This window comes from Phyllostomus hastatus, unplaced genomic scaffold, assembly GCF_019186645.2.
Source record: "Phyllostomus hastatus isolate PE091 unplaced genomic scaffold, TTU_PhHast_1.1 phas_scaffold_555, whole genome shotgun sequence".
Taxonomy (NCBI): domain Eukaryota; kingdom Metazoa; phylum Chordata; class Mammalia; order Chiroptera; family Phyllostomidae; genus Phyllostomus; species Phyllostomus hastatus.
In genome coordinates, this window is record NW_025334036.1 from 12,853,218 (window position 1) to 12,872,713 (window position 19,496).

Genomic DNA, 19,496 nt, shown 5'->3' on the forward strand with positions numbered 1-19,496 from the left:
TAGGGCTTTCCCTCCAGTAGGGTCACCCTGACCAGGAATGTCAGGTCAGCATCCTGCGAGCCACATGCCAGTCGGGATGGCTATGAATGTGGCCCAACGGAAGACATAACTCTACTTCAAACAGTATCAAGTTTGTCTTTTACAGTCACAGTGTGTAGAGTGTGTGGCTCCGGTACATCAAAACATGGACACCCCAACAGGATGCCCCATAGACGTTTGCTTCAGCACAGACAGTGAGAGGCTTGGCATGGGGCATATTTTTGACTATCACTGTTGTATAATCACTTATACTTCAGTACACCTGATGTGTCCTGTCAGTGTCCAGTGAGGAATCACTCATGTAGTTCTCATTATGAAAGGGAACATGGAAGTGCACGTTCACAGTGGGTACTTAGGCTCCTGCGCAAGTTTCTGTGGTGGTGGGGTTTGCCTAGAATATAGTAAGTGAGCACAGTGGAAGGCTTCCTGATACCTGGGTTCCCCACAGTGACTTGTGTGGGACTTTAGGGTGTCCTTTTGTGGCTTGTCCTGAGCAGTAGTCTTAGCCTGGTGTCCTGAGTGTGACCAATTACTTAGTTATTATCCGTTCATTCTTTCATCATTGGCATGAACATTACCACCGAAACCAAATAAGCATTAGTTCAGTTTCAGTATTCATGGAATAAATAGTTCAGGTGGTTGTCTTTTCTCCTGTTTCTTCAGGTCATTTACTTGAAAAAAAAAAAAAGTTTTGCTCTTGTCCTTCTTCAGCGCTGCATGTCAGGCTTCTTCCAGAACTGGAAACGTGCAGATCCCAGCCCTCCTTGGGGTCCTCACCTCCGAGAATCATCTCTGGTGAGTGTGCGCTTGTGCAGATGTACAGGTGCCTGCATGTGCCTGCACTGGGTCAATGATGAGAACTCTTCCTGCCCTGAAGGAGATGATAGCTTAAAACTCATGCTCAATTCGATTACGCTGAGGCCCAGTGTAGGTGACAGACTTGTGGCACCATTTTGGGGAGTGCGATTTCCCACAAAGATGGGGGATTTGGGTTCTCAATACATGTAATTTCATGTGGGAACCCCACGTGCCTGTACCTGATCACTTCCTGTGAACACGGCCTGCTCGTGGTCACGGGCTTTGATGGTGCCGCCTTGTACCTCACAGAGGGTCTTGTTAAGGTGAATCTTTCCAACTCCTTGTTTTTCTCTTCTCTCCTTAATGTCTTGCAGGCAGACCATGTGGCAAGGTGGTGGCCATGGTGTTAATGTTTTAGGTGAGTGGGTGTCTTGTGTCTGTGGTGGACACCAGAGGCAACATCAAAGTTAGTGGGAGGCTTGTTTTTTGGCAGCAAAGTCATTTCTCTGCTGTTAATCCTCAGTAGTGATGCAGGCTAAATTTCACCACTGTGTTTAGAAATGGGACCTTTCAAACTCCAAGGATTTCTTTTCTGTCTGTAATGAATCAGACTCGGAGGGGCCAAATTCCATTATCCATGGGTTCCTGAGCAAATGTCATGTCAGTTGGTGCACAGCTTGTTACCGATGATTTCTCGTGTCGTTAGTGGGTTATAAATACCAGGGTTGTTGCTGGAATTTTACTAACATTTGTGTCAAAAATGCCCAGACTGGACGTGTTCAGAGATTGAAGTGCAGCAATATTCTTTCTCGTGGGAATTTGTTGCCCCACAATGCTGAGTTTTGGGGTAACTGAATGCGAGCTTTGGCAAAACTAAGGTTTCACCATGGTTGTTGAGAGAATCATGGGCTTTTGACAGTTTGTTTTTCGTTGGTTCTTTGATTTGGTTTTGCTTCTCCAAATTCAACCCCCAGCTGCACCACTGGTGTGTTTCCTTCCCAGGTAAGGTCAGTTGCCCTGAATGATGTAGGGGGAAGCGCACTTCTATTAAACATTGAGATGCACAATGATGTGAATTATAAAAAGCCACGGTTGTGACTTCACTTTGACTTCAGAGTGTGAAAATGAGGCTCCATTTCATGCAGTGAGGAAACGCTTGCATGGCTGCTTGGCAGATGTGGTCATGTATGGGGGACAACTTTGAAGTGGAAATCCATGGCTGGTGTTTAGGCCCCACCTGGAAGGTTTCCATGATGCCTGGGCTTCTCCTAGAGTACAGAATATGTGAGCACAATGGGAGGTCCCTGTATTTCTGTTCTGAATAAGTTGTGTGTGACTTCATGGAGTCCTGTGGTTTACCCTGAGCAATGATATTGCTCAGGGTTTTGAGTGTGGCTAATTGTTTTCAAGGGCAGGGGTGAGCAGTGTGCCTTGTGTTGACCCTTCTTGACCACTGCTGTGTGCTTTTGCAGTGAAAGGCCTAGAAATGGCTTACTCTGCTTTCTTGTAAACATTGCTGAGTTTTTTGTTTGTTCATTTACTTGTTCTATTATTCATTAATTCCTTTGGAATGATCATTACCACGTATAGGAGAAAAATATATTAGCTTTATTCCTAAGAGTAAGGTAGTAAATAATGCAGACAACTGACTTAACTGTTTTTTACAGGTCATGCACTCAAAAGAGACTTCTGTTTGGCATCCAGCTTCCCGGTGCTCTATGTCGGGCTTCTTCCAGAACTGGACACATGCAGATCCCAGCCCTCCTTGGTGTCCTCAGGTCCCGGACCATCTCTGGTGAGCACACGCGTGTGCAGGTGTACAAGTGCCTGCTTGTGCCTGCTTTGGGTCAATGATGAGAACTGACACTGCCCTGAAGGAGAGGATGACTTAAAAATCATGCTCAATATGTTCACGCTGAGGCCCAGAGTAGGTGACAGACTTGAGGCACCACGATTAGGACTTTGATTCCCCTTCACAGAGGTGGGATTCGGGTTCTGGATGCAGTAGTCTTTTGGGGGATTCCCATGTACCTCCACCTGATCACTGCCCTGGGAACACGGCCTGGTGTGGTCCCAGTGTTTGAGGGTGCCCACTTGTTCCTCCTGGAAGGCAGTTCTTGAGTCCTGTCCTTCCAACATTTTCTTTTCTCTTTGTGTCTTGCAGTGGGACCATGTGGCAAGGTGGTGACTGTGGCCTTAGCGGTGAGTGGATGTCTGGTGTCTTGGCTGGAGACCAGAGACAACCTAAATGTAAGCAGGAGGCTTGCTTTCAGGCAGTAAAGGCATTTGTGTGGAAGATGTCTTAATCCCTAGTACTGGCGTGCAGGGTATATGTTAGGCTTATCGTTCCTACTGATGGGGCATGTAAAACTCCAAAGGTTTTCTTATTTGTAATGAATCAGACTCTGAGAGGATGATTTTTTTTTCTGTGGGGTCCCCTGAAAGTGTCCCGTCAGGTGGAGCATAGCTTGTTACCCACGATTTGCATGTCCCCAATGGGTGATAAGTACCATGGTCAGCATTGGGATTTTGCCAACTTTATGTAAACAGTGACCAAACTGGTGGTATGCAGTGAACGAAGTGCAGTGGTGATTTTTCCGACAGGTCTTTGTTGCTCAGCGCTGTTGAGTTTAGGACTAACTGAATGTGAGCTTCATCAAAACCAGGAGGTTTCCCCATGTCCACAGACAACTGTGGCCTTTTGACAGTCAGATGCATTCAGTCGGTTTCTTTGACATCTTGTGCTTCACTGGTATCAGGTCACCAGTGGGCCATTAACACTTTCTCCCCCCAGGTAGGTTGCCATAAAGGATGCGGGGTGGAACTTGGCATTAACACAGAAGGTAACCGGCTGGATGTTGGCATACTTGAAAATTATTGTTGGCTCTTCAGTGTGGCTTCAGTTTGCGTGGGAATGAGGACTCTTTTGTGTCCTGGTGAGGCAGTGCTTGTTTGCTTCTTTGTGGGATCTGGTCAGATGGGAAAGGACACTTGGAAGTGCAAGTTCACAGCCGGTGTGTAGGCCCCAGCTTTAACATTTCCATGGTGGGTGGGATTTGCCTAAATGATAGCAAGTTACCAATACGCAAGGTGTGCCCTTTCCTGTTACCCTGGAAAGAATCGTATGTGCCTTGTGATGTCTGTGTGTGGTTTACCCTGAACAATACCCTCGCCCAGTGTTTGTGTCTGAGCCATTGCCGTGGATGAGGAGTGTGCGTTGTCTTCATCTTTCGTGACCACTGCCCTGTGCTTTGTAGTGAAAATCTCTTAACTTGTTTTGAGTGACTGACCTCACTCAAAAGAGACTTTCATTTGACCTCTATCTCCCAGGTGCTCTCTGTTAGAGCTTCTTCTAGAACTGGAAATGTGCAGATCCCTGCCCTCCTTGCTGTCATCTGGTCCAGGACACATCTCTGGTGAGTGAGCGCACGTGCAGCTGTACAGGTGCCTGCTTGTGCCTCCGTTGGGTCAATGATGAGAACTCACTTCATTCTGAAGGAGAGGATGACTTTAAAATCATGCTCATTATGTTCACGCTGAGGCCCAGAGTAGGTAACAATCTTGTGACACCATGGTGGGGAGTGTGATTTCCCTCCAGGGAAGTGGGCAGTTTTCTGAGTAAAAGCCACATGTTTCCACCCCATCGATTCCATGTTTTAATGGACATACGCTCATGGTCATTGGCTTTGATGGTGCCCCCCTCATTTGGCATGGAAAGCCGTATCAGAAGCCAGTCTTTCCAACTCTTTGTTTCTCCCATTGTGTCTTACAGGGAGCCCGTGGGCAAGGTGGTGGCTGTGGCCTCTGTGTTGAAGGTGAGTGGGTGGGTGTCGTGTCTTGGAGGGTGACCAGTGATGATACGAAAATACGTGGGAGACTGGGTTTCAGACTTTGATATTTTTCAGGTGCCTAAAATGTCTGCACTGATGGAAAATAAGTATTTTGGTTGTCAGTGTTAGGGACTGGGACTGTAAAATTCAAAGATTGCCTTCTTTCTGCAATAGGTTAGAGAATAAATGGGCTGATTTTTTCTGATGGGCTGCTGAGCCAGTGTCGTGTCAGTTGTATGTACCTCAGCCTGCCGCCCGCGACCTTATTTACTGGGTGGGTGATGAGTGTCACAGTTAGTGTTGGAATTTCAGAAAGCTCTGTGTGAAAACGGCCATGCCCATGGTGTCTAGGGATTTGCTTCCTGTCTGGGTCAGGGAAGAGCACAGTTGTCTAAGGATGCTGAGGGACTTGTTCCACACGTCATTCTGAGGTCCAGATGAGTGGCACTCAACCAGGACCAGTGAGACTCTCAGAGCCTGGCTCTGCTTGAGGACCTTTCCGTGTCAGCGTCAACTGTAGTGTCCCAGCTGGTGAGGCCATGTGTGCCACCAGGTGTGCGCAGTGACCCAGGACTGGCTGCAGGTAGTTCCCTGGGAACGGAGAGTTGCAGGAGAGATACGTGTTTACAGGGAATACCTTCTGGAATCGTGGTTGAAATTACTGAATTGAGCAGGGTACAAGGAAGTGTGATGAAGTAAACAACAAGGGAATACTGCCTGCCTGTATCAAATGATGACAGCAGTATCAATTTCAGTTCTTTGTGGTCTTAGAATATAACTCCTTTTGCTTTGATGGGAAAATGTAGGAATTGAGAGAATGTTCAGCAATTTAATGTTATTAACTTGATTCAAAATTGGGAAAAGCAAGTGTGCTGAAATATTATGAGAGGTTTCACCTCCGTGTAATTGTTCAGCCCGATGAGCAGAGACGCCATGGCGCCCTTATATTTGTGTCACCTCTGATTGAAGATCAACGTGCTGTGATCACTTCTCACTCTGGCAGCGTGGTAAGTCATGTGGTTTCTGTATGATGTGATATGTGACATATCTTATGTCTGGGAAAAGATGCGTGTTTGATTTCCATGTTCGTTCCTTTGTTGCTGTCAATCTATATCTTGTGTGAGTCACAGCATATGGTAATTGGCTTTTTCTAACTGATTTTGCTCAGCATGATATTCTCGAGTCCATCCATGTTGTTGCAAATGGTAGTATCTCATCTTTTCTCGTGGCTGAGTACTTTTCACATCTGCTTCATCCAGTCCTCTGTCCAAGGTCACTGTGGTTGTCTCCATGTTTTGGCCATTGTGAATAATGGTGCAATGAACATAGGGTGCATGTATTTTTGTGACTAAGTGTTTTCAAATTTTTCAGGTAGATGCCCAGAAGAGGGGATGCTGAGTCATAACGGTAACTGTATTCTTTATTTTTTGAGGACCCTCCAGGCTGTGTTCTGTGTTGGCTGCCCCAATCCGCCTTCCCACCAGCAGTGAACGGGGTTCTTTCTCTCCACAACGTCTCCACCACTTGCTAGTACTTGTCTGGTTGGTAACAGCCATTCTAACAGGTGGGAGGTGGCATCTCATTTGTGGTTTGGATTTGCGTGTCCCTCGTGAAATTGAGCATCTCTTGGTATATATGTTGGATGTTTGTATGGCTTCTGGAGAGAGACGTCTTTTCAGGTTTTCTGCCTGTTTTTAATTGAATTGTGAGTTGTTGGAGGGTTTGGGTGGTGAGTTGGATGGGTTCTTCAGGTAGTTTGGATAGTAAGCCCTCATCAGAGCTTTCATTTGGAAATGTGTTCTCCCATTGGGTTGGTTGCCTTTAGTCTCATTGACAGTTCTGTGGAGAGCTCATTGACACAGACTAGAGAGTGGCGGTGACTGGAGCGAAGGGGGTGGGATGGTCAAGAGTGAAGGGGGTCACACCTGCGGTGATGGAAGATGCTTGGAGTGCGCAGTGGGCACACGATGCAGTGACACAGAGATGGCATGTCATGGAATTGTGCACTGGAACCCGGTATAATCTTACTGACCAGTGGCACCCCAGTAAACTTCCATTAGAACACGTAACAAGGATTGACACCCTCTAGTGCTGTTGAAGATGCGGTGTGATCAGAACTCGAGCACAATGACAAAAGAATAGAACACAGGGCAACTGCTTAGGGAGTGTAGTTGCAATGTTTATTTGAAACACAAAATTCTTCAAATGTCTGTACTGTTTGTGGCTGTAAACAGTGTATAGAAAGGGATGTGTTGGAGGTATCACTTGGTGGGAGCCAGAAATACCATGTCAGTGTTTGTGAGTAAAACTTGAAGCATGCTGGAGGGGCCCGTGCACAAATGGCGGATGCTGTTGGGGGCAGGGGTCTGTCGGCATCAGCGATCAGTGCCCTTAGGGTTGGTAAACTTTTTCTTGGAGAAGTTCTTTCATAAAATCTGCATAGTTCGAATTTATTTTTGTGTGAATTTATTATACACTGTTAATTCCATTTATTCTCTACAACCATAGAAGGTAATTTTAAAGAATTCGGTCACAACTTTTAAAAAGTCACAGATCCAAGACAAAATTTTACTCTGTCAAATATTGAAATATACTCTGGAGCTTGGGTCATTCAGAAAACTTTGGGCAGGCTGATGGTTGCTGGGAACAGTGAGGCATTTTTTACTTAAAAAGCATATTTTCACAAGCCCATGTTTGCATATTATCATTCGTAGACTCAGGGAGTCATGTAGTTGGGCCACTGTCTCAATTCGCCGAGTGTAACAGCCTATGGAAGCACACGTAACACACCCTGGGTGGGCGGCCGTGTCATCGCCTGCAGTAGCATGGGTGCAGACATGGTGGAGTGGCCAGGTTGAGAGCCTTCCTCTGGGGTCTACTTCAGCTGCTTTGCAAACACTGCCCATCGTGTCTTTCATATGTTAATATTTTGTGTTATCTCTCAGTCTGATGTGGAGGGTTTCAGTCATATTAATTATTTCAATTAACTTTTGTTGTTTTTTAACGTTTGTATTCACATCTATTATTTTGCTGATTTCTGTTAATAACCTCATAAAGTTTCTTCTTGTACTTCTCTGGAATTGGATTTTGTTTTTCATTATTTACATTATTGGAAAGTGTGTAATATATGCATTTGGCACCTTTTCCAGTTGTTACTTTTTACTGTAAATTTACCTGTAGGGACTTTTCAGCTTCTTTAGCTGAAGTTTGGCATTTTGCAGCTTTTCTTTCCTTTTGTAAGTATAAGTTATTAATCAAGTATGTTCTATGTTGAATTGTGGATTATTTAAAAAGGCATCGCTTAATTTACAAACAGGCTTCTGCTGGTTTTTATTACTGATTTTGAATAGTTCGATATTAAGAGAAAACAGACTTTGAGTGATGTTATTACTTTGGAATAATCTTGTGTCCATGTAGTGACCCAGGGTTTGGTCAAATTTGGCATATAGGTCATTTGCAGTAATGGCTACGTTAGGATGTAATTACATTGTGGTAGACACAGGGTTCCAGACCTGCCAGTCAATTCCATGTTGAAATTGCCTCGGCCATGTCTGTTCTAAAGTCACTAACCTGTGATCTTCATCGGTAACAAAGTCACATGAGAGATGCTCATGGAAACAAGACAAGTGGGTGGTTTTGGAAGCTTGTAACATTTGCATATTGATCTGTGTGTTAATAAGTTGATGTGTTTGTATGGTACAAATGGATTGGGCTCTAAATTTTAGTGCAGGGCGTTTTCTACACATGTGTTACATTGCAATTGAAAGGTTAAAAATATCCCCATGAAACTATCCCAGACATTAGCTTACAGATGTCTAGGAGTAGTGGATAATGACTACCTTGGGGTACTAATGGCCGATGTCTTCAGCATAGGTCAACAGCGTCCTCTTGAATACAGACATTTTCAGTAAATCAGATGACACAGCCCTGTGTAGCACCAGCCGCACCACAGGAAAACGCTTCATTTCTAAGCACATAAGTGATGCAACCATTGAAAAACAAGACGTGTGTGCTAAGAGTCAGATGCTCTGAGAAAGCCATTGTCTGGATAAATGATACAAGTTTCCCTTTGTCTTTATAACATTACCTTATATCCTGATGACCGTGGTGAGGGGCAGAATTGGTTAGATGGATAAAAAGGGTGGTGACATAAAATACTAATGAGAGTGTCTTCCACAGTAGGAGCCTTTAAAATTCTGGTGTTGTGCATGCTTCTTTCAGGCAATTTAAGCGCATATCTACTTGGTGCATGGGTTTTTTCATTTTATTTCTTGATTCTGGGAGTTGGCAGTCCATGTCCAAAAGCAAAGAAGAAAATAAATACAAAGCTACACATTATGCTCCAAGTTGTAGGGAGTTACAAACACAAGGCCCAGGTGATTTTAATGTAGCCTAATGTTTCCTCAGCTGCAGAGAAGGTGGCACAAAATGGATTGTGGCCCCCTTTTCTGTTAGAGGAACTGATCACTACTGAGACACACACTCCAGTTTTGTGCCAGCCACCCTTAAACATTTTATGGCATATTCAGATGAGAGATTCCGTGTGTGTGTGTGTGTGTGAACTTAACACAGAGAAACAAGAGTGTCTGGTGGTCAGTGTGCTTTGTGTATATTCAGTTGCGGTCATGCTGACTCACTTTTCCACGTCAGATGTGACTGACCCAGCTCTGTAGTGCACCCACAGGTCAGGCATTCCCGGTAAATGTGGCAGGTTTGATTCTTTGTGCTCACAGCACTTCCTGGTTAGTTTAGGTCCGTGTGTTCAGAGTATGCCATCTGTGTGGAGGGAAATCCAGGGTCGTTTTCCCCCGGCCTGCCCCAGTATGCAGCAGACTCATCACTTGCTCACAAAAAGGGATCATCAGAGGTTGGCAAAGGGAGAATAGTGGAATGGAGACTCAAGTGTAAATTAGTGATGTGTTCTGGGTTTGTCTAAGGCGATCTGAGAGGAGGTGGGGAAGAAACACATGGCAGGAAAGGTTCTATAGGACACCTTTATTGAGAGTTTAGCTCCTGTTTTTTTTTTGTGAAATAGGAATATAGGTTGTTCTCGCGAAGTAAAAAAAGCACATGTTTTTTTCATGTTAACAGAGACAGAAAATTAAAGAAGTGAACCGTAAGTTCAGATGTAGTGAATAGACAGACCGGAGACATCATTGGCAGGGGGGCACGTGGCGGTACTTGATTCTGATGTGGAGAAAATAGTGCTTGTGATGGGACAGGCGGAGTTTCTTGGGGCAGGTGTATATCAGAGGGGCTTGGGGTTTTTTTGGTGGTTGTGTTTTTGGTGTTGATTGCTTTCATCTCAGTCAGTGGTGAGTCTTGAAAATCAGCTCCTGCATCAGTGTTTGTCCTATTACGATGCGTGTGCACATCAGCACTGCTGTATCCTACTCAGTGCCGTCTCCACAACCAGATGGGGATCTGCAGAAATGCGGGGGCTCGTCACACTGTGGCCTCGGTGAGCGGAGCTGAAGGGCTTTGTCTCCTGAGCACTGGTCATCATCCCAGGGGCTGGTGACGCAGTGACAGAAATAGTCCAGTGACTATAAAGTGGGTTATTAGTGATAGTAGTAATATTGAGGGAAACAATAAGGAAATCTAGAATGCTTAGATGTTACATAATGACAGTTGAGCCAAATTGTGCTGTTTCATTAGAACTGTTAATTTACATGTTCTTTCAGTTCATATTCTTTCTGCCAATTTCTTTATTTTTAAATAGTAACAACACAGAACAGTGAACTGCAGCTCCCTGTATCTCTGAAGTTCTTCACATGCTGGGAGAGCTATAAACAGTATTAACTCCTCACTGGGATGAAATTAGAAATCATAACAGACTCGGCTCTGGAAAACCCTTCAGCACTTGGAAATCAAAATTAGCACTCAGATTCATTATCAAGGAAGATATAAAAATAAAGTGTGGGCCTGGGTAGAAAAGGTGAAGAGGTTAAGAAAGATTAAGAGAAAAAGACCTCATGGACTCAGACAACAGTGTGGTGATGACCAGAGGGCAGGGGTGGGCGACTGAGGGTGACGGAAGGAGACTTGGCTTGGGGTGGTGAACACGCAGTGCAGTGTCCAGATGATGTGTTGTACACCTGAAACCTGTGTGATAATATTAACCAATGTTACTACCAGTAAATGCAATTAGAAAAGACTTTTAAATGCAGGAATAACCTAATCATAAGGATAAGTAAAAATCTTTCTCCCATAAAAAGAAAAATAGTATTTTGAACTGATAAAGATGAATGCATAACATATCAACATTTATGGGATGCTGGTAAAGCTGTGTTTAGGGGGAAAATCATAGCACTAAAGTGTCTATTTTAGAAAGAAGAAAGTTCTCAAACCAATGACTTCACAGTTGACTCATGAACAACACAGGTTTGAACAGCCTGTATGTCCTTTTACGTAGGTGTTTTTCAATAAATACAATGCAAAATTTTCTGGAGATTTGTGACAATCTGAAAAAACTTGAATTGTGCAGCCTAGAAATATTTTCTCTTAAATGTTACTTGTGTCATTAACGCATAGAATATGTGTAGATGCTAGTCAATCATGAAACACACATAAATATGTTATAAATTATCACAGTTGATCAGAACTTACGCAAACAGATATGTACAGCATGTACACGGTGCCATTCACCGTCAAGAGAAATACAAACTGGTGCAGAGACGCAGTGTTAAGTCACAGCTGCGCTCGTGCCCGCCGTGCCTGGGCCATGATGCCCCAGCTCCCTTTGGTGCTTTTATGTGATCCCCATCAACTCTGTGTGAGGAGTGTGTCTCTCTATGAAACTGTGTGTCACAGCAAACAGTGATCTCTGTGGTTCTCGTGTATTTCTTTTCATTGTGTTCAGTGCAATACCGTAAGCCTTGAATGACACCACAGGACCCGTAGGAAGTGCCGCTGGCGATGCTGGAAGTGCCCCCCAGTGAGAAGGAAGGTCGTGACACGACGGGAAGATGTTTGAGTTTCTTGCTCTGGCTGTAGATGGAAGTGTGCAGCGGAGGTCATCCTGCATTTCAGAGTAATTGGATCCAGTGTAAGGATTATGGAAAAGAACAGGAAAGGGATGAATTGATTGCAGCAGCTGTGTGGCAGGCGTGAAAACCTGGCAGTTTTGAAGAATACCTTTTCATCTTGGTTTGAAGGTGCAGCTTTTGTGTGGATACAGGATTGCTATGGGAAAGGCATACCTACAGACTCTGTCTACTGTGATCCAGAAGTTAAGTATTTGGATGGCAACTTACAGCAGAAGGGAGGAGAAGGATCTGAAATGGGAAGAGTTAATGCCTGGGAAGGACGGTTTTATCATGTGAGAAAGACGTTGGCTTAAAGAAATGGCAAATGACAGAAGCAGCTTCTGACGACTGAGAGGCAGGAAGCAGATGAGTCTTGGGAAACCATGAGGAAACTGGAGGACAGAGGGTAACTCCTGGAATGGCTTGCATATGCAGGTGGAAGCGCCCCATTTTGAAGGTGGAAAAATGCCAGAAAGGATGGTTGTTAGTAGGAAGGTTGTTAGCAAGGAAGAGGAGAGAGCACCAGGGTGTGAGGTGAGAAGGGATGGGCGACTCTGCTGTTCTGTGCCAGTGAAGGTGGATTTGTGATCAGGACTGCCCTTGTCTCAAAAGCTGCTCGCCCCCAAGCCTCAAACGGGCGGTCACCACCAGCTTCCTGTTTTGGGGTTGTGTAAGAAGGAGGACTTGGACAGTGAGCTTTCTCTTTTTGGACTGGTTCCATCAATGCTTTGTCCCCGAAGTCTGGAAGTATGTTGCCTGGGAGGGACTGCCTTTTGAAGTTCTTTTGATATTGGAGAGGGCCCCTGGCCACCCAGAACTGCCTGAGTTTGATGCCGAAAGCATGAATGTGGTCTCCTCACCCTAAGACATGATGTGTCCAATCAGCCTCTGGATTGGGGTCTCTGAGGACACGTGAGGTTCATTTCGCACAGCACTCTGTGGAAGGGACTGGTGACACCATGATTGAGAACCCAGGAAGGGAACACGCCCCGCAGGTCTGGAAGGACAACAGCCACCAGGGAAGATGCCATCATTGTTCTAGAGAAAGCCATGACGCCTGAAATAGTTCCTGCGGAATAAATTGCATCCAGATGTTGTGCGTGACTTCACAGGAACCTCAGGGGCCCATTGAAAACAGATACAGTGAAAGAGATTATAGACGTGGTAAAAGCAGAGTGTGGAGGGTGAGGGGTCTTGAGGCATGGATCTTAGAGAAAGTCAAGAGCGAGTGGGTACCGCACCAGAGGAATTAACAGATGATGATTTGATAGTGATGAGAGTTTCCACATAAGGGCTGCTTGAGGAAGAGGGAGCCATGGAAGGATATTGCCAGGACATGCATGGGCTTGGAGGGGCTCTAGTTAGTGGAGACTGCTTCTGATCTTTGAGAACGTGGACCTTTCCTACGGAATGGGCACTGCACCAACAGCAGATGGTGGAAGAAGAATTGGTACTGTATGGCAACATTGTTAGAGACATGAAAGAGCAAAGTGTCAAATGGAAATTAAATGTCTTTCTGTGAAGTTACACCGACTGTGCCTGCCTCCCCCGCCTCTTTGGCTCCCGCCTACCTCCTCCACTGAGCCCTCGAGGCCAGCCCCTCCTCCCTCTCCCCTGCCTCCGCCTCCCCGATGCGAAGACAAGAGAAATAACGACCCTCATGACGATCCACATCCATGAAACGAGGAGGAAATCATCACCGTGCCATATAGTTAACAAATTTACCTGTTGTGTGTGCACGACACCTGTGGAAGTAGAGCTGCTGTGGCAAGAACTGTGTGAGACGTGTTGTGTCGCTGTCATTCGCTAAGCAGTCACCATGTGGAACACCGTGTGTGAGCCTCCTGTGCAAGCAGAGCGACCGCTTACCTAGGCATGAGGTGAGTGATGTTCAGTAGAACATTAACAATGAGTGAGTTTTCTCGCTGTTTACAGCTTTGCCTTCCAATAATTATAGTTCTGTTGTAATTGGGGAGAGTGGGTATTGTTAGCCTGTTACCACAGGTAGGTGTTCCACTGTAACAGTGTCTCTGACGCTGTATTAGAAACACGCCTGACGCTGCAGGCCCTAAGAATTGCATAATAGTTAATGTGTCAGCGTGCAGGCCAGGCCACGGGGAGCGACTGTCTGTGTCACCAGGCCACTGTAAAGCAAGCGTACTGCTACTTCTGTATGATCAATCATGATACTTGCAAATAAATTGGAGGTTTTCCACATTATTCTTTCAGTAGTGATGTCTAGGTTTACTTGTACACGTAACTTACACCGTGTTTTGTATCCTACGACAATAAAGAAATGACAGGAGCATGGTGTCACTGCACGCAGTACTGTGCTCTAAATAGTTTCCTTAAAACCTGCTCTCTCCTCCAAATATAAGATCCATGCTATGCAGAATATGTGTTCATAGAAAGTTTATGTTATCAGTAAGGCTTTTGGACCTCAGTAGGCTTTTAGTGGTCCAAACTTCGTGGTGGAGTAACCTGGGTACCACTTTTGGGGGGGTCAGAAGTAGTGCACAGGGCCCCCACTGTGCTGGGGGCCGATGTCCCTCACCCTAAAGTTGTTCAAGGGTCAACTGTATTCTCACTTGAAGAAACTTCAAAAAAGCAAATAAAGACTCCAGTTAAGAAAAAGAAAAGGGGACAATAAAGATAATGAACAAAATAAAGAAATTATAAATGAATAAATGTATAAACAGGAAAAATGAGTAGAAATGAAAACTTTTCAATTGGTAAACGGGTAGTACTGGTAAACTCAGAGCTGGACTGCGTAAGGGAAGAAAAAAGCAAAGGCACACTTCCAATATCTTTAAGTGGGAGAAGGGACATCGCTTGAGATTTTGTGGCTATTAATCGTAGCAAGAAGTAGTTGTAAAATTTTCTGTGCATATATGCCCATATTTATGCTTATAAATTTGACAAGTGGAAATTTTTCTTTAGGACATAAACCACCAGAATTCAGTGAAGAACTAAATTACGTGAACACTTTTTAATGGAGTAAATTGAATTTATAGCTAAAAATCTTACACACGAAGAAACTCCAGGCCCTTAGAGTTTCAGATACAATAAAATAACAGTAAGTCTACAATTGTCTAGAAAATGGAGAAGAAAGGAATGCTTTCCAGCTTATACTAATGGGAAGCAATGTTCTGACCAGAGAAAGAGACCAAACATTTTAAAGAAAACTATACAATATCCCTTATGAGCATAAATTCAAAAAATCACAATCAGAATTGTAGTAAGCACGTTGGACCATATGTAGGAATATTTTGTAAACACATGGGGCTTATCCATGGTCTGCAAGGTTGGGTTAACACTTTTTAAATTAACTTTTGAAGCACAGTTGAGATAGATAGAACATTATATTATTTTCAGGTGTACAACACAGTGATCAGGCATTTACACAACTTACAAAGCAACCACCCCGTTAAGTCTTACACAGTTGGTGCCATACAGTTTTTATAACGTTACTGACTTGACTCCTTACACTGTACTTGACGTCCCCATGACTCTATTTGTAACTGGCCATTTGTACACCCTAATCCCTGCATCTTGTTCACCCAGACCCTGAACGCCTCCACTATGTGGCGGTCATCAGTTTGTTGTCTGTGTCTACAAGTTTGTTTGTGTTGTTTCTGTTTTTTTTTTATTTTGTTTTATTAGATTCCATATATAAGGGAAATCGCATGATATTTGCATTTGACTTCATTTAGCATGATACCCTCTAGGTTCATCCATGTTGTCAAAAATGGCAAGATTTTATTTTTATGGCTGAGAAGTATTCCATTGTACACACGCACCGCCTCTTTTCTACGCTTCTGTCTGTATGGACACTCAGTCTGCTTCCATTCCTTGGTTACTGTAAATAATGCCGCAGCAAAATTGGGGCATGTACACCTTTTTGAATTAGTGTCTTGGGGGTTACAGAACAAGCACTTGGAAGTGAAACTGCTGGGTCAAAAGGCAATTCCATGTTTAGCTTTTTGAGGAAACCCCATGCTCTGTCCCACAATGGCTGCCCCAGTCTGCCTTCCAGCGACAGGGCTCGAGGGGCCCCGTTCTGCACACCCTCACCAGCACTTGTTTGCTGGTTTACTGACAGTATTTCTGACAGGTGGTGTCTTACTGTGTTTCTGATTTACATTTCCCTGATTATTCATGATACTGATCCTGTTTCATGGGTTTCTCGGTCCTCTCTGTGTTTTTTGAAGAAATGTCTATTGAGGTCCTCTGTCCTCTTTAAAATCGGGGTGTTTTTTTGTTGAATGGTATGAACTCTTCAGATATTTTGGATATTATCCCTGATTAGATGTGTTATCTAAAAATACCTCCTCCCATTCATTAGGTTGCCTTTTTGTTTCATTGATGATTTCCTTCGTGCAAAACCTTTTAAATTTGAGGTAGTCTCGTTTGTTTATTTCTGCTTTTGTTGTAATTCTTAGGGCTCAGTAACATACTGTTTAGTGTCAACGTGTTTTTCCCCCGTTTTCTTCTCATAGTGGATTCTTTGTTTTCTAACATGATTGGAGAACATTCTTGATACGATTTGAAACTTCTTGGATTATTGAGACTTTCTTTGTGGCCTAAAAAGTAATCTGTGTTAGAAAATTTTCATGTGCACATGAAAATAATGTGTACCCCACTGTTCGGGGGAGGAAGTCAGTCTGGTCTAATGTGTTATTAAAGTCCCTCCTTTCCCTGTGATTTGTGGTCTCGATGATACATCTGTCCATGTGAGTGAGGTGTTCAAGTTCCCCCCATCACTGCATTACTGTTCTCTCTCCTTATATTTGATAGTATTTGCCTTCTGTGTTTATGCATTCCTACATTGTGTTTGCAAGAGTTACATCCGTGTGTTTGATTTATCTGTTTATCATTATGGAAGGCATTTGGCATCTCTTATCGCAGCCTTATTTTAAAGTCAGGTTTTTTCTGATGTAAGTATTGCTGTTCCTGCTTTCTTTCCTTTTATGTTTGCATTCAGTATCTTTTCCATGTCATTCTATTTGTGCGTCTTTCAGGCTTGAGTGGGCCTCCTGAAAGCATCATACACATGTAGTTTATCCGTTTCCATCACCCTATGTCTTTTGAGCATTTTGGTGCTTTCACATTCAAAGGGTCGATACGTGTGTTTTTACTGCCGTTTTAATGATTTGATTTCTCATTGATTATGTGGATCTGTTTTTTTTCTCTTGCTCTCTCCTTTTTTTTTTTAAAGATTTTATTTATTTTTAGAGAGGGGAGGGAGTGAGGGAGGGAAACAGAGACAGAGAAATCAATGGGCGGTTGCTGGAGGTCATGGCCTGCAACCCAGGCATGCACCTTGACTGGAAATCGAACTTTGGTTCGCAGCCTGCGCTCAGTCGACTGAGCTACTGCAGCCAGGGCTTCTTGCTCTTTTCTTATAATTTGATGACTTTGATAGTTATTAATTTGAATACGTTTCTCTTTATATTTTATATCTGTTACTGGATTCTGCTTTGTAGTTAAGATTCATATATAACCAGCTATGTTTGTAGCAGCCCATTTAAGGTTGGTTGTCACTTAAGTTAGTGACCACCATTTTAAAAGCGCCATATTTTTAGTTTCCATCCACATTTTGGGTTTTGACACCACAGTTTACATTGTGTGTGTATTTTCCTTAGTTTATTATTGCATTTACATTTGGGCTAGCTACTTTCACATTTTAACTTTTATGCTGGCTTTATAACTTGTTAGTTCACTACTAAATATTTGCCTTTATCAATGAGACTGTTTCCTTCCTTTATATTTCATTATTGTTAGTTTCGGCCATTTTTCTGCTTAAAAATGTCCATTTAACATTACTTGTAGTGCCCGTTTAGTGGTGATAAAATCATTTAGCTTTTGCTTGTTTAAGAAACTTCATAGTTTCATTTTTTTTATTTTTTGAAAATTCAATTACAGTGGATATTCAATATTATAGTACTTACAGGTGTGCTGCATGGTGGTTAGACATTTACAAAACTTAGGAAGTGGTCCCCTCAAAAAGTCTAGTATCCCCTTGGCATTATACATTGTTAGATAGTACTGTCGACAATTTTTCATTATATATTACTGTTGACAGTCTTGTCTGGGAAAGTATTCCCCCTCCCATTCTGAATGGTCACTGTGCTCACTAGCAGGTTTTCAGTTGTAGTGTTCTTACTTCTTTTCATTATTTGGAATATACCCTGCCCTTCCCTCCGGTCCCGCACCATTTCTGCTGAAAACTCAGATGGTGCCATGGCGGGGGGGGGGGGTCCTTTCATATATAACCAGTTGTTTTCCTCTCAGTGCTTTCAACTTTATTTGTCTTTACTTTTTGGCATTTTTGTCCTGGGATGGGCCATTTGGTTTTGTGTTGGCTCTGTGGTTTATGGGCTTGGGCGACTGTTAACTTTGCCGGGTTAGAAGAGTTTTCGGCCACTATGTCATCAGTCCGTTTGTGTCTGTCTCTCGTCTCCTTCTGGAACCCCACTGATACGAATGTTGGTATGCTTAATGCTGATTCCCAGAGATCCCTCAAACTGTCCTCATTGTTGTCAAGTCCGTTTTGATGTTTTCTGCTGTTCTGTTTGGGTGATTTCCACTACCTTGTCTTCCACATCACTGATTCACTCTTCTGCAGCATCTAATCTGCTCCTCATTCCCACGGTGTTTTTCATTCCAGTTATTCATTAGTTCTGTTTTTTTTTTTAATACTTTTGTACATTTGATCAAGTACTTAGAGTATACTCATCTCCCAAGTTTGTTGAGCGCCTTTAAAACCATTGTTTCGAATGCTTTTTGGGGGGGGGGGTTGGCTCAATATTTTTCATGAGAAACTTCATACACACACAAAAATATAGCAGATAGAATAATGAACAAATACTCGTTCCTATCACCCACCCTCTGCAAACTTCCTTTCTCTATTCACCCACTCACTCACTTCCCCCCCAGTCATGCTATTTCTCTTTGTTTAAAATTATCGACACTATTACAGATGACACCATTTCACCCCCCTTTGCCCCCCCTCCACTTAGCCCCCCCCGCCCGGGCCCTCACTGCATTGTTTTCTCTTCCACGGGCTGTGTTGTGTATTGCTTGTCTCCACGTTCTGTGGTTCATTTTCTGGGGATTTTTTCTGTTCTTTCCTTTGCAACATACTTCTTTGTCTACTCGTTTTTGCTGTCTCTCGGTGTTTTCTATCTATGCTTTAAGTAGATCTGCTTTGATTTCCAGTCTTGAAAGAGGAGTCTCATGTAGAGGGTGTGTCTGTAGATACCACGGTCAGCAGACCCCTTTACTATAGGTGTGTTCCATGTGTCGGTTGTGTATGTCCCTCCACTGTGATTGGGCCATAGTTCTCGCAGGCACATTGATGGGTGGTTTGTCACTCAGGCCAACTCACTGCAAGGACAGGCTGCAACTGCTGTGCATCAGCTGCTGTGTGCGGGACGACCCATGGAGTGAGAGTCACCCTCTTGGGCACTGTTGCTAGCCAAGGTTACCCCACACGTGTCACATGTGGAACCTTTTGGGGGGGACTGAAGTGTGGGGTGTGCCGGGCTGCTGGGTAAAATAGGCCTGAAGCCACTTGGGAAAAAGTCCAGTGTGGGCAGAGGCTGTTTGCTATTTCCGCTGGCTTTTGGGGTTCCTTTGGAAGGGGCTACACCATGAGCCAAGGCCGGCCATCTGTTGTTCCAGATTTGAGGTTGAGTGGGAGTTTGTGATGACAGCCAAGCTGACTACTGCTTGATCTGGGCTCGGGGCCCTTTGCTGGGAGCGACACTGTGGACCGAGGCTAGCTGGCAGACCTGAG

General features: G+C 43.9%; 4 non-coding genes across 4 annotated transcripts; all 4 read left to right on the plus strand.

Annotated features, from left to right (window-relative positions):
- Positions 1–883: 883 nt before the first annotated feature.
- Positions 884–963, plus strand: LOC123809868. The gene has a single exon (XR_006784154.1). It is a non-coding gene; the product is annotated as a small nucleolar RNA SNORD115 (small nucleolar RNA).
- A 1,718-nt stretch (positions 964–2,681) lies between these two features.
- LOC123809864 lies at positions 2,682–2,761 on the plus strand. Its single transcript, XR_006784150.1, has one exon. It is a non-coding gene; the product is annotated as a small nucleolar RNA SNORD115 (small nucleolar RNA).
- A 1,541-nt stretch (positions 2,762–4,302) lies between these two features.
- On the plus strand, positions 4,303–4,382 carry LOC123809869. The gene has a single exon (XR_006784155.1). It is a non-coding gene; the product is annotated as a small nucleolar RNA SNORD115 (small nucleolar RNA).
- Positions 4,383–5,035: 653 nt separating this feature from the next.
- LOC123809833 lies at positions 5,036–5,102 on the plus strand. The gene has a single exon (XR_006784122.1). It is a non-coding gene; the product is annotated as a small nucleolar RNA SNORD109A (small nucleolar RNA).
- Positions 5,103–19,496: the final 14,394 nt, after the last annotated feature.